We start from the raw sequence: 11,055 nt of genomic DNA, 5'->3' as shown, positions 1-11,055 counted from the left end.
GAGAAATGAAACTGAATGCATTCAGCCTTGGAGGTAGGCCTAAGTGAAAAAGTTATTATCACCACATACACTAAAGTAAAATAGTCATCACACACTTCTTAAACACCCCTATATTTCATATATTTTGTCTAAAACTGAGGACATAAACAGGAACAACACAAACTCTCCTCCAACAGGAAGGAGAACTGGGAAATTTCTGCTCTGAAGATAAAATGTGGCTCCTCCCTCACATAAGGAGCCAAATCTGAGCTGCAGCTGACAGAAGCCCACCAGCCTTGGGGAAGGAAGCCACTTTCCACATACTTCTCCCTATGAGCCAGCAACCCAACAAATGAAGACAGGAACTTGACCTCAAGGAAATAAGTAGGTGAAAAAGAAGATGGTAAATGGAATAAACAGATTAAGCACAGCCACACACAGAGAAACAAAACAGAACCAGAAATATAATTCACAGGGAATAGTCAGAGATGTTCAGAGATTATCAAATGCTAAATATCACAAACATGAATTATAAATCATCACGCTGCTAAAAAGTAGTTACAAATGTGGGGAAAGAAGACATAGTTTAAAGGAAAAAGAAGGCAACTGATTATTTATATTATCAAATAAAAACAAACACAATGCTGCAACATGGTTTTGATGGTGGCTTTAGCACCACCTGGTTTGCGGACATTTGGGAAAATCCCAGAAGTGGGAATGCTGGGTCATAGGTAAGCTCTATGTTGTCTTTTGTGGAACCTCTGTACTGCTTTCCAGAGTAGCTGAACAAGTTTAAAATGCCACAAATAGTATAGTGGTGGTCCTACCACTACATCCTCACCAGCATTTGTTATTACTAATATTTTTTATAATGGCCATTCAGCTGGGGTAAGGTATTTTTCATTTGTATTTCTTTTATGGTCAGAGATGTTGAACACTGGGCTGGGGATATGGCCTAGTGGCAAGAGTGCTTGCCTCGTATACATGAGGCCCTGGGTTCAATTCCCCAGCACTACATATACAGAAAATGGCCAGAAGTGGCGCTGTGGCTCAAGTGGCAGAGCGCTAGCCTTGAGCAAGAAGAAGCCAGGGACAGTGCTCGGGCCCTGAGTCCAAGCCCCCCAGGACTGGCCAAAAAAAAAAAAAGAGAGATGTTGAACATTTCTTCATGTGTCTATAGGCCATTTCTGTTTCTTCTTCAGAGAAGTCTATCTTTAAATTTTTAGACCACTTATTAATTGGGATATTATTATCTGAGAATTTGTGTTTGAGAAGGGAATTAATTTTTTAGGCTCTAAGTATATTTGATATATGAGGCCCTTGTCTGATGTATAGCTAATAAAGACCTTCTCTCATTCTATGATTTTTCTCTTTCTCTTGATAGCTATCTCCGTTGCCATGCAGAAACTTTTCAGTTTGATGCAATCCCATTTATGCAGGCCTTCTTTGATTTGTTGTATGTTTATTATATATTTGTTGTATTCTGGATCTTGACTGAGGAAGTTTCAACTTGTGCCAAGGATCCCTAGTATTTCCCCTATCCCTTCTTGTAATATTTTCAGAGTATGTGGCCTTACATTGAGGTCTTCCATCCATTTGAAATGGAATATGTAATTATCATAAGCATATATTATTTCATATGGAATAATACCAATAATGTATGTGGATTCAAGTACAGTCAGTTATGGCAGCAATTTTTTTTTTTTTTTGCCAGACTGGGTCTTGAACTCAAGGTGTGAGCACTGTCCCTGAGCTTCTTTTGCGGAAGGATAGCACTATAACACTTGAGCCACAGTGTCAATTCTGGCTTTTTCTGTGTATGTGGTACTGAGGAACTGATTCCAGGGCTTCCTGTATGCTAAGCATTCTACCACTAAGCCACATTCCCAGCCCTACCAGCAGTTGTTGAAGAGAGGCTATCTTTCTTCCACCCTGTGTTTTTGGCTCCTTTATCAAATACTAGGTGGCTATACATCTGTAGGTTCATTTCTGGGCCTTCTTTTTTTTTTCTTATTTATTGTCAAAGTGATGTACAGAGTGGGCCGTCTTTTCTATTCCATTGGTCCTTGGGCCTATTCTTATACCAGTATCAACATGTTATTATTACAATCAGTTTGTAATCGAGTTTGGAGTTGGGTATTGATATTCCTCCAGCACTGTACTTCCTGCTAAGGATTGTTTTTGCTATTCTGGGTCTTCTATTATTCCATATGAATTTTTGGATTGCTTCTTCTATATCATTGAAGAATGTTGATGGGATTTTGATGGGTATTGCACTGTTCATTGCAGCATTGTTTACCATACCTAAGATATGGAATCAACCTAGATGCCCTTCAGTGGATAAATAGATCAAGGAAATGCGGTTATGTACACAATAAAAGTCTATGTGTCCATCAGCAAGAATGGTATTGACTCATTCATAAGGAAATGGGAAGACTTGAAAAAAATTACATTAAGCGAAGTAAGCCAGACCCACAAAAAAACATAGGTTGCATGACTTCCCTTATTTGTAAGAATTAGAATGTGCCTATAAATCTACAAGTAAATCCAATGGATAGTAAAAGACAAATGATTACACTTGGACATGATTAAAAAGGACTCTAAACATACACACAGTGAAAACAAAGGAGGATATTCTTAGAAGATCACAAGGGCTCAATAGTTAAGTGCAAATGACCATATGAGATGTTCATCTAAATGAACTCCAAGAAATGGAAACGAGATATTTTATGTTATACTGCTTGTAGTTACTTTTTTCTTTTGGTTTATTTCCTTTTTCTAATTTCTGTACCCTTTGTCTTGCATACAAGTTTATGTGATTTGGGGAGGGGAAGGGGAAGCACAAAAAAAAATGGGACACAGGATGAACCAATTCTGACATTATGTCAAAAATGAAGTATACAACATGGAGTGGAAAGAAGTTTGGTGGGTTTAAAACTGGGAGAGAATGTGGGTGGGATGACACTGTTCAAAAGAAAATGTACTCATTACATGACTTATGTAACTATAACTAACCCTTCTGTACATCAACTTCACAGTAAAATTTATAAAATAAAGAAAAAAAGTAACAAATTATGTCGTTTTACATAAAAAAGGAAACCTTCCTGGGAATTGAAAGTGAATTGAGACTGAGAAATGAAACTGAAAGCATTCAGCCCTAGTGGTAGCCCTAAGTAAAAAATGTATTATTATCACCACATACACTAAAGTAAAACAGCTGAGACAGATAGACTAATTTCCTTATTCAATCACTACACATTTATTAAACACCCCTATATTTCATACATTTTTTCTAAAACAAAGGATATAAACATGAACAACACACTCTCCTCCAACAGGAAGGAGAACTAGGAAGTTTCTTCCCTGAAGATAAAGTGTGGCTCCTCCCTCACATAAGGAGCCAAATCTGAGCTGCAGCTGACAGAAGCCCACCAGCCTTGGGGAAGGAAGCCACTTTCCACATACTTCTCCCTATGAGCCAGCAACCCAACAAATGAAGACAGGAACTTGACCTCAAGGAAACAAGTAGGTGAAAAAGAAGGTGGGAAATGGGATAGATAAGTTGGTGAGATCTCATTTCCACCAACAAGCTGGTATATGGTGGCATAGTTTATCAACCCAGTTACTCCTAAATGAGTATATCACAGAATATCCATTGTTTCTCTTTTTTTTCAAATTTTTATTATCAAACTGATGTACAGAGAGGTTACAGTTTCATATGTTAGGCATTGGATACATTACTTGTACTGTTTGTTACCTCGTCCCTCATACTCCCCCCTCCCCCATTGTTTCTCTTGAAGCACAGAATTTTTCTTGAAATTTTCATCTGAAAGTAACCCAATTTCTTCCTTTATTTTCCCATTATTCTCTATACTTTTTATTAGAAATTTTGTCAGGAAATATATAAACAATGTAATAATAGAATTGTTATTGTGTTTTTTTCTGCCGAATGCTTGATATATACTTTCAGCAGAAAGAATCTGTTCATTTTTACAAGTCTTACAGCTTTGCTATGAGTCACAAGAGCTTTTCTATAACACCTCTTCTGACAAACTAAGACCTACCGAGTACACCTTATACGGCCCTGAGGGATAGGAAGAGAAGACAGATGCTGAAATTTATGCTATGTGTCATTGCTGAATTAACGAATGTTTTACTTCCTCTCCTTCATTCACAAGATTTGTTTATGCTAGATTTCAAAAGACCTTAGCAAAGTATTTTTCCAAATAAGAGAGGCTCTGTCGTAAAAGTCATGTGACAAACTAGTATTTTGTAGTATTTTGGTGCTGAGGGTGCTTTCTAGACAACAGCCAGCACAAAACAAAGTGTGCCAAGCCTATAATTATAAGGACATGAATGATGGCACCAACTTAGTGAGTTTCCCAAGTTCCCAGTACACTTGTGGTAATTTGTTATATAGCAATGGAAAACAAAAACATGTTATTTGGTTACCTCAATGAGAAATTATTTTCAGAACATTTGTTTTAAATTTTTCTTAAGATAAGCAATCCTAGAGGAGTGAGTGATTTATCCAAGATCACACCCAACTGGCAAGAAATGGAAACAAATTTAATCTAGATTTTTCTCCTGTAACACTATGTGCCTACGTGTTCTCATAAAGAAGATGTTTACATTGTTTCTGCAGCTGACCAGCTAAACTGAAATTGTCACTTTCCTTGTCCCCAGTGGGCAAAGAAATCTGCTAATCAACCCTTTTGTCGGCCTGAGAGTAACAGTCCCATGTATTTCTTTAATATGTCATGATTTATAAATCAATAAAGTAAGCAACAGTCAGCTCTAGCAGTAGGATGAACTCACCATTTTCTAGTAAAAAATGAGATACTCACTGACATTCTCTCTGTCACTGAGATATTCAGTAGTAACCTCTCCAACATCCTCATTTATTGCTTGTTGGACACTGAGAGGGAAAATAAACGATCCCATTAAGGTAACACCTGACTTCTATGTGTGTCTTTTGACAATATCTGAATCTAATACCTTCTTCCTATGAACAAAAAGTTCATGAAAAAAAGTTCATGAAAAAAATTACAAACTCTCTGAACTTTTTCAAACACAAAAACTAGCAGAATCTGTATAATTTATTGTTCCTATTAATTTAAGAAGAAATGTACTGATTTGCTATTTTATAATACCAATACAATTAATACAGTTATATTCTAAACTTAGCGTTTAGAGTAATAAATATTAAATTCTCAACTAATAAATCATTCAGGATTTCATATTCATTTATGAAGTTAAGTATATCTTTTGGGGCTGGGGATATAGCTTAGTGGCAAGAGTGCCTGCCTCGGATACACGAGGCCCTAGGTTCGATTCCCCAGCACCACATATACAGAAAAACGGCCAGAAGCGGCGCTGTGGCTCAAGTGGCAGAGTGCTAGCCTTGAGCAGGAAGAAGCCAGGGACAGTGCTCAGGCCCTGAGTCCAAGGCCCAGGACTGGCCAATAAATAAATAAATAAATAAATAAATAAATAAAATCCATTTGTAAAAACTTCAAACAATTGATCTCAGAGAAGATTTTAATTAGTTTGCTTCTTATATTTGTAGCAGGTATTGAACTCAGGGCATTGTACCATGGCTCAGCTTTTGCACTCATGGCAAGAGCTCTATAACTCAAGCCATATTTCCAGTTCAGCATTTTTTTGGTTAGTGGAAAATACAGTCTCAAAAACTTTACTGTCAGGCAGCCCAGTTTCAACTCCTGGTATGGGAACAACAACAACAAAAAAAAAACAACTTTACTGTCCTGGCTAGTTTCCAACTATGATCCTTAGATCTCAGCTTTCTGAGTAGCTAAGATTATAGACCCAACCCACCAGAGCCTGACAGAGAAGTTCATTTTTAAAGAAGAAGTTTTAAATCATTGCTTGATAGCACAAATTTCTAGATAGTGCAAACAGGCAATCCAGGGAACCATAGTCAAAAACTTGCATCTTCAAAGATGGGCAGTAGGAATGCTGGCCTGTCCCCCTTTGTTCCATCAAATGGCTTTAAATATATTTTCTCAATTTCTGGTCAAATGAATCTTGCCTCCAGAAATCTTAGAGCAGTAAAAGACATAATTGTTCTCAAATATCATTCTTTCCCATCTTGTCTTTTGAAGAAAAAAAACACAGTATAGGTGAGAATTGGAAAGATCCTGTAATAGTCACAGGCCCAGTACACATCATGGTCCTGTTGACAGAGTTCCTGGCTCCTTGAAAGAGGTTGACTGTTCAACTAATATTTGCTGAATGCTTTTCATGGTTGTTTAAGGAATCCATGTTCTTTAAGGAGTATCATCTATCATAGGTTACTATGGATTTTAAAGCTAAAATTATTTTGTATGCATTTTTAAAGCTTTGATAAATTCTTCTGGTATTATTAAATGAGATTCCAGTGCTGTTTGGAAGAGGTAAATCAGATGAGACAGATGATTATGTAGAAATGGGGGTTTCTGTAATAGTAGTGGGGAATAAATGCTGCCAACAAGGAGGGATTGGAATTGAGCTGGTGACAACAGTCGTCCACAGTGATGAAAACAGTGGTTTGATTGATATCACTGGGGAAGAAACACTTCAGGAAAAAGAAGCTAAAGTAAGTAGAGTCAAATAAGGTGAGATCATCAAGATGGAGATACACATGTACACATGTAGGGATGTGGGTCGTAAGATTAAAGTGACCAGAGCTATAAGGTCAATACAGATAGGGTTCCCATGATCAGTAGAATGGACCCTTAAAATAGTCAACTGAAGGTGGGAAATAGAAAAGCAGAAATTGTTGATCACTGATACAGATTTATGGACGTTTTATATCGTTAAAGATGATATCCAAAATACAATGAGAAAGGAGTCATAGGTCTCCATGAATGGGGTTTGGACAGTGACTCTAAAATTATGCAATTATATGAACTAAAAATTATGTTGGTTTTCAAACTGAAAATTTGTAGAAGACAGTATAATAGAGGTTATGAAAGGCTGAGAAGAGAAAGGGGAAAAAAGATGGTCTGGTCAAGGATAAAAATTCAGATACAGAAGAGGAATAAATTCTGGCTGCACAGCAGTCACTTGAGTTCAGTGACTAACACATTTCAAAATTTCTATGAGTGAAATAGAGAGACAAAGGATAAAAGACAAACCAATGCAATAGCAATACTTACAAAACTGTATGCTGTAAACAAACTGTAAAACTCAAACGGGAGGGAAATAGGGAAGAGGGAAGGTAGGGGGAAAATGAGGGAGGAGGTAACAAGTTGGATAAGAAATGTACACACTGCCTTATGTATGAAACTGTAACCCCTCTGTATATCACTTTGACAATAAAGAGATTTTTTAAAATTCTGTAAGTGAATTCAATTTCTCGCTCCACAAAAAAATGATAAATATGTGGGGTGATAGTTATGTTTATTAGCCTCATATGTACATTCCTTAATGTCATGTATAAAAGAATCACACTGTACTCATACTTATATGCCATTACTATCTATAAATAAAAGTACAAGTAATACAATAAAATCAAAAGTAAGTATTGCTAGTGGCTCATGCTTATAATCATAGCTACTCAGGAAACTGAGTCAGGAGGAAGAGATCTGAGGACCAGAGTTCAAGGCCAGATTGAGCAAGAAAGTCTACTACTTTTATCTCTAATAAAGTATTCCCCCAAATAGGTTGAAAGTAGAGCTGTGGTTCAAATGGTAGAGTGCTAACCTTGAGCAAAAAGAGCCCAAGAACAGTGCCCACACTCTAAGTTCAAGCCCAAGAATGGCACAAAAATAAAATGTTAGTCCTTAAAATGGCAATACCCCTCTAGAGATCCCTAGAATATGAGAATCTGGAAAAGTGGGAGTCAAAAAATATCTATTTATCATAGTATAAAAGCACTATATTTTTATATTTGATAACTGATAAGATCATCCCACAGCCTACTAAGTACCACTTCTGCATATATACAGTCTTTGGCTTGCCAATTTTTGTCCTAACATGTTTTCCCTGCTTGATGATGTTTATATTTTTTATGGTTTTGACTGTTTTAGAGGCTACAGTTCACTATTCTAAATCTTCATATGCAGGGCTGTAGGATCAGTAGAACTCTCCACTAGACTGTAGGTGTAGACATGAAGGACATTTGTTCTAAAATCTGATGTCATAGGGCCCTGGGCAAGTTGGATCTCTAATTCAGTATTTATGTTACATGTCTATAATAATAATAAATAAGGTCATTACATGTATTAAATCATATAAGACATGTAAGAAAGAAACTGCAAATACTTGAAAGAAAATGCAAATCACCCATGTCAACCATTATATTACTCTCACTCAATGTATCAAACTGAATTGGTTTCTTCTTCCCCCTAAATCTTCATCATACCAATTGTCCTCCATGTTAGTAAATCACACGATTAAGCATAAACTTAGGAATTATCTTCAGGGGCTACTACACTCCCATTTCCACAAACAATTCAGACAAGTCTTTCCACCTTAAACCCTTAAACTGGTTTTATGCCTGTATCTTTTTCTTTTGTCTCTCTTAACACAGTTCTATCTTAGCATTTCCTATTTATATCAAAAACAATTATCTTTTTGCTGATCTACCCATGAGGTAAACAAAATTACTAAAAATACAAGAGCGAGGAAAATTAAGTTCCTTGTGACTTCATGAAATAGCAACTCTGCAAAACAGGCTTAAGAGGTCATGACTGTTTTTTTGTCAACACCTCCTTCCTGGATGCTTTTGTCTAGTATTCTTTATTTTTTTCTCTGAATGTTAGAATATTACTGACATCTGCAAAGTGATCTTATCAATCTCCTGACTTCAAATGTTGTTTCCAAATACTAATGTGCTATACATTCAAATACTGATAACTCCAACCAGTTTGGAGACATCCAAACTGTATCCTTAAAAGATATGCCCAACTAAACCCAATTTTCATTTCTACTTGCCTTCTTAACAAGTAAAACCTAGTCTGGTCCTATAATAAATCTTTTTTTTTTTTTTTTTTTTTTTTGGCCAGTCCTGGGGCTTGGACTCAGGGCCTGAGCACTGTCCCTGGTTTCCTTTTTGCTCAAGGCTAGCACTCTGCCACTTGAGCCACAGCGCCACTTCTGGCCGTTTTCTATATATGTGGTGCTGGGGAATCGAACCCAGGGCTTCATGTATACGAGACGAGCTCTCTTGCCACTAGGCCATATTCCCAGCCCAATAAATCTTGATCATCTTAAAGCAGTACCATTATCAGTCTATTTGCTTCTATGAAAATACTAGTAATCAGGGCTGGGGATATGGCCTAGTGGCAAGAGTGCTTGCCTCATATACATCAAGGCCTGGGTTCAATTCCCCAGCACGGGGGGGGGGGGGGGGGGGGGGGGGAGAGGAGGAGGAGGGGGAGGGGGAGGGGGAGGGGGAGGGGGAGGGGGGAGGGGGAGGGGGAGGGGGAGGGGGAGGGGGAGGGGGAGGAGGGGGAGGGGAGGGGGAGGAGGAGGGGGAGGGGGAGGGGGAGGGGGAGGGGGAGGGGGAGGAGGAGGAGGAGGAGGAGGAGGAGGAGGAGGGCGATAGTGAGGAGGAGGATGGAAATGAAGATGAGGAGGCCGATGCAGCTACAGGCAAATGGGCAGCTGAAGATGATGAGGATGAGGATGTTGATACCAAGAAGCAGAAGACTGATGAGGATGACTAGACAGCAAAAAAGGAAAAGTTAACTCAAAAAAGGCCGCCGTGACCTAGTCACTCTCCACTTCTCAGTCTCAGAATCTAAACGTGGTCACCTTCGAGTAGAGAGGCCCGCCGCCCACTGCGGGCAGCGTCACCAAACTCTCCACCACCCCACCAAAACCACAAGGAGAATTTGCAACAGGGGAGGAAAATACCAAAACTTCCAAGGCCCTGCTTTTTTTCTTAAAAGTACTTTAAAAAGGAAAATTTGTTTGTATTTTTTATTTACATTTTATATTTTTGTACATATTGTGAGGGGTCAGCCATTTTTAATGATCTCGGATGACCAAACCAGCCTTCAGAGCATTCTGTCCTACTTCTGACTACTTGTGGTATGACCATGTTCATTATAATCTCAAAGGAGAAAAAAAAACTTGTAAAAAAAAAAAAAGCAAAAACAACAACAAAAAAAATCTTATTCCGAGCATTCCAGTAACTTTTTTTGTGTATGTACTTCGCTGTACTATAAAGTAGTTGGTTTGTATGAGATGGTTAAAAAGGCCAAAGATAAAAAGGTTTCTTTTTTTCCTTTTGTCTATGAAGTTGCTGTTTATTTTTTTTTTTTGCCTGTTTGATGTATGTGTGAAACGATGCTGTCCAACAATAAACCGGAATTTTATTTTGCTGAGTTGTTCTAAAAAAAAAAAACAAATTGTGCTTCAATGAACATAGTTGTGCTGGTGGCTTTAGTGTGGTCTTGCTTGTAACCTTTTGGGTAGATGCCCAAAGTGGGACTGCTGAGTCCTAGGGAAGCTCTATGTTTAGCCTTCTGAGGAACCTCCACACTGCTTTCCAGAGTCCCTGAACACGTTTGCATTCCCACCAGCAATATAGTAGGGTTCCCTTTTGGCCACATCCCCTCCAGCATTTGTTATTATTAGTTTTCCTGATAGTGGCCATTCTTACTGGGTAGAGGTGAAATATCAGTGTTGTTTTGATTTGCATTTCTTTTATGGCCAGTGATGTGGATCACTTCTTCATGTGTCTCTTGGCCATTCTCATTTCCTCTTCAGAGAAGTCTCTTTTTAGGTCTTTAGCCCACTTGTTAAGGGGGCTGTTGGTTCTTTAAGGATTCGTTTTGGAGAAATTTAATTTTTTGAGTTCTGCATATATTTTAGATATGAGGCCTTTGTCCATTGTATAGCTGGTAAAGATCTTCTCCCAATCTGTGCATTTTCTATTTATCTTGCAAGCTATGTCCTTTGCCGTGCATAAGCTCTGCAGTTTGATAAAGTCCTGTTTGTCCAACCTTTCTTTTATTTGTTGCATTTCTGGGCCTTATTAAGGAAGTTTCTTCCTGTGCCGAGGAGTCCAAGTGTTTCTCCTATTCCTTCTTATAGTGTTCTCAGGGTATCTGATTTTACTTC

The 11,055-nt window shown here is 38.1% G+C and overlaps 1 protein-coding gene across 2 annotated transcripts in view; it reads left to right on the top strand.

The window, feature by feature from the left end:
* The first annotated feature begins 218 nt into the window (after nt 1-218).
* LOC125361160 (interferon-induced very large GTPase 1-like) overlaps nt 219-11,055 on the top strand; it is a 52,717-nt gene continuing 41,880 nt past the window's right edge. The window contains exons 1-2 of one of the 2 annotated variants that reach the window (XM_048359374.1): nt 219-363; nt 3,318-3,504. The gene's annotated coding sequence lies outside the window, so the exon portion shown is untranslated. Of the gene's footprint in view, nt 364-3,317; nt 3,521-11,055 lie in introns of both variants that reach the window. The other variant, XM_048359373.1, reaches the window with a different exon arrangement.

The sequence above is a fragment of the Perognathus longimembris genome, chromosome 13 (assembly GCF_023159225.1).
Source record: "Perognathus longimembris pacificus isolate PPM17 chromosome 13, ASM2315922v1, whole genome shotgun sequence".
Taxonomy (NCBI): Eukaryota; Metazoa; Chordata; class Mammalia; order Rodentia; family Heteromyidae; genus Perognathus; species Perognathus longimembris.
Note: the sequence above shows the minus strand (reverse complement) of the source record. Positions and strands in the feature narration are given on the sequence as shown.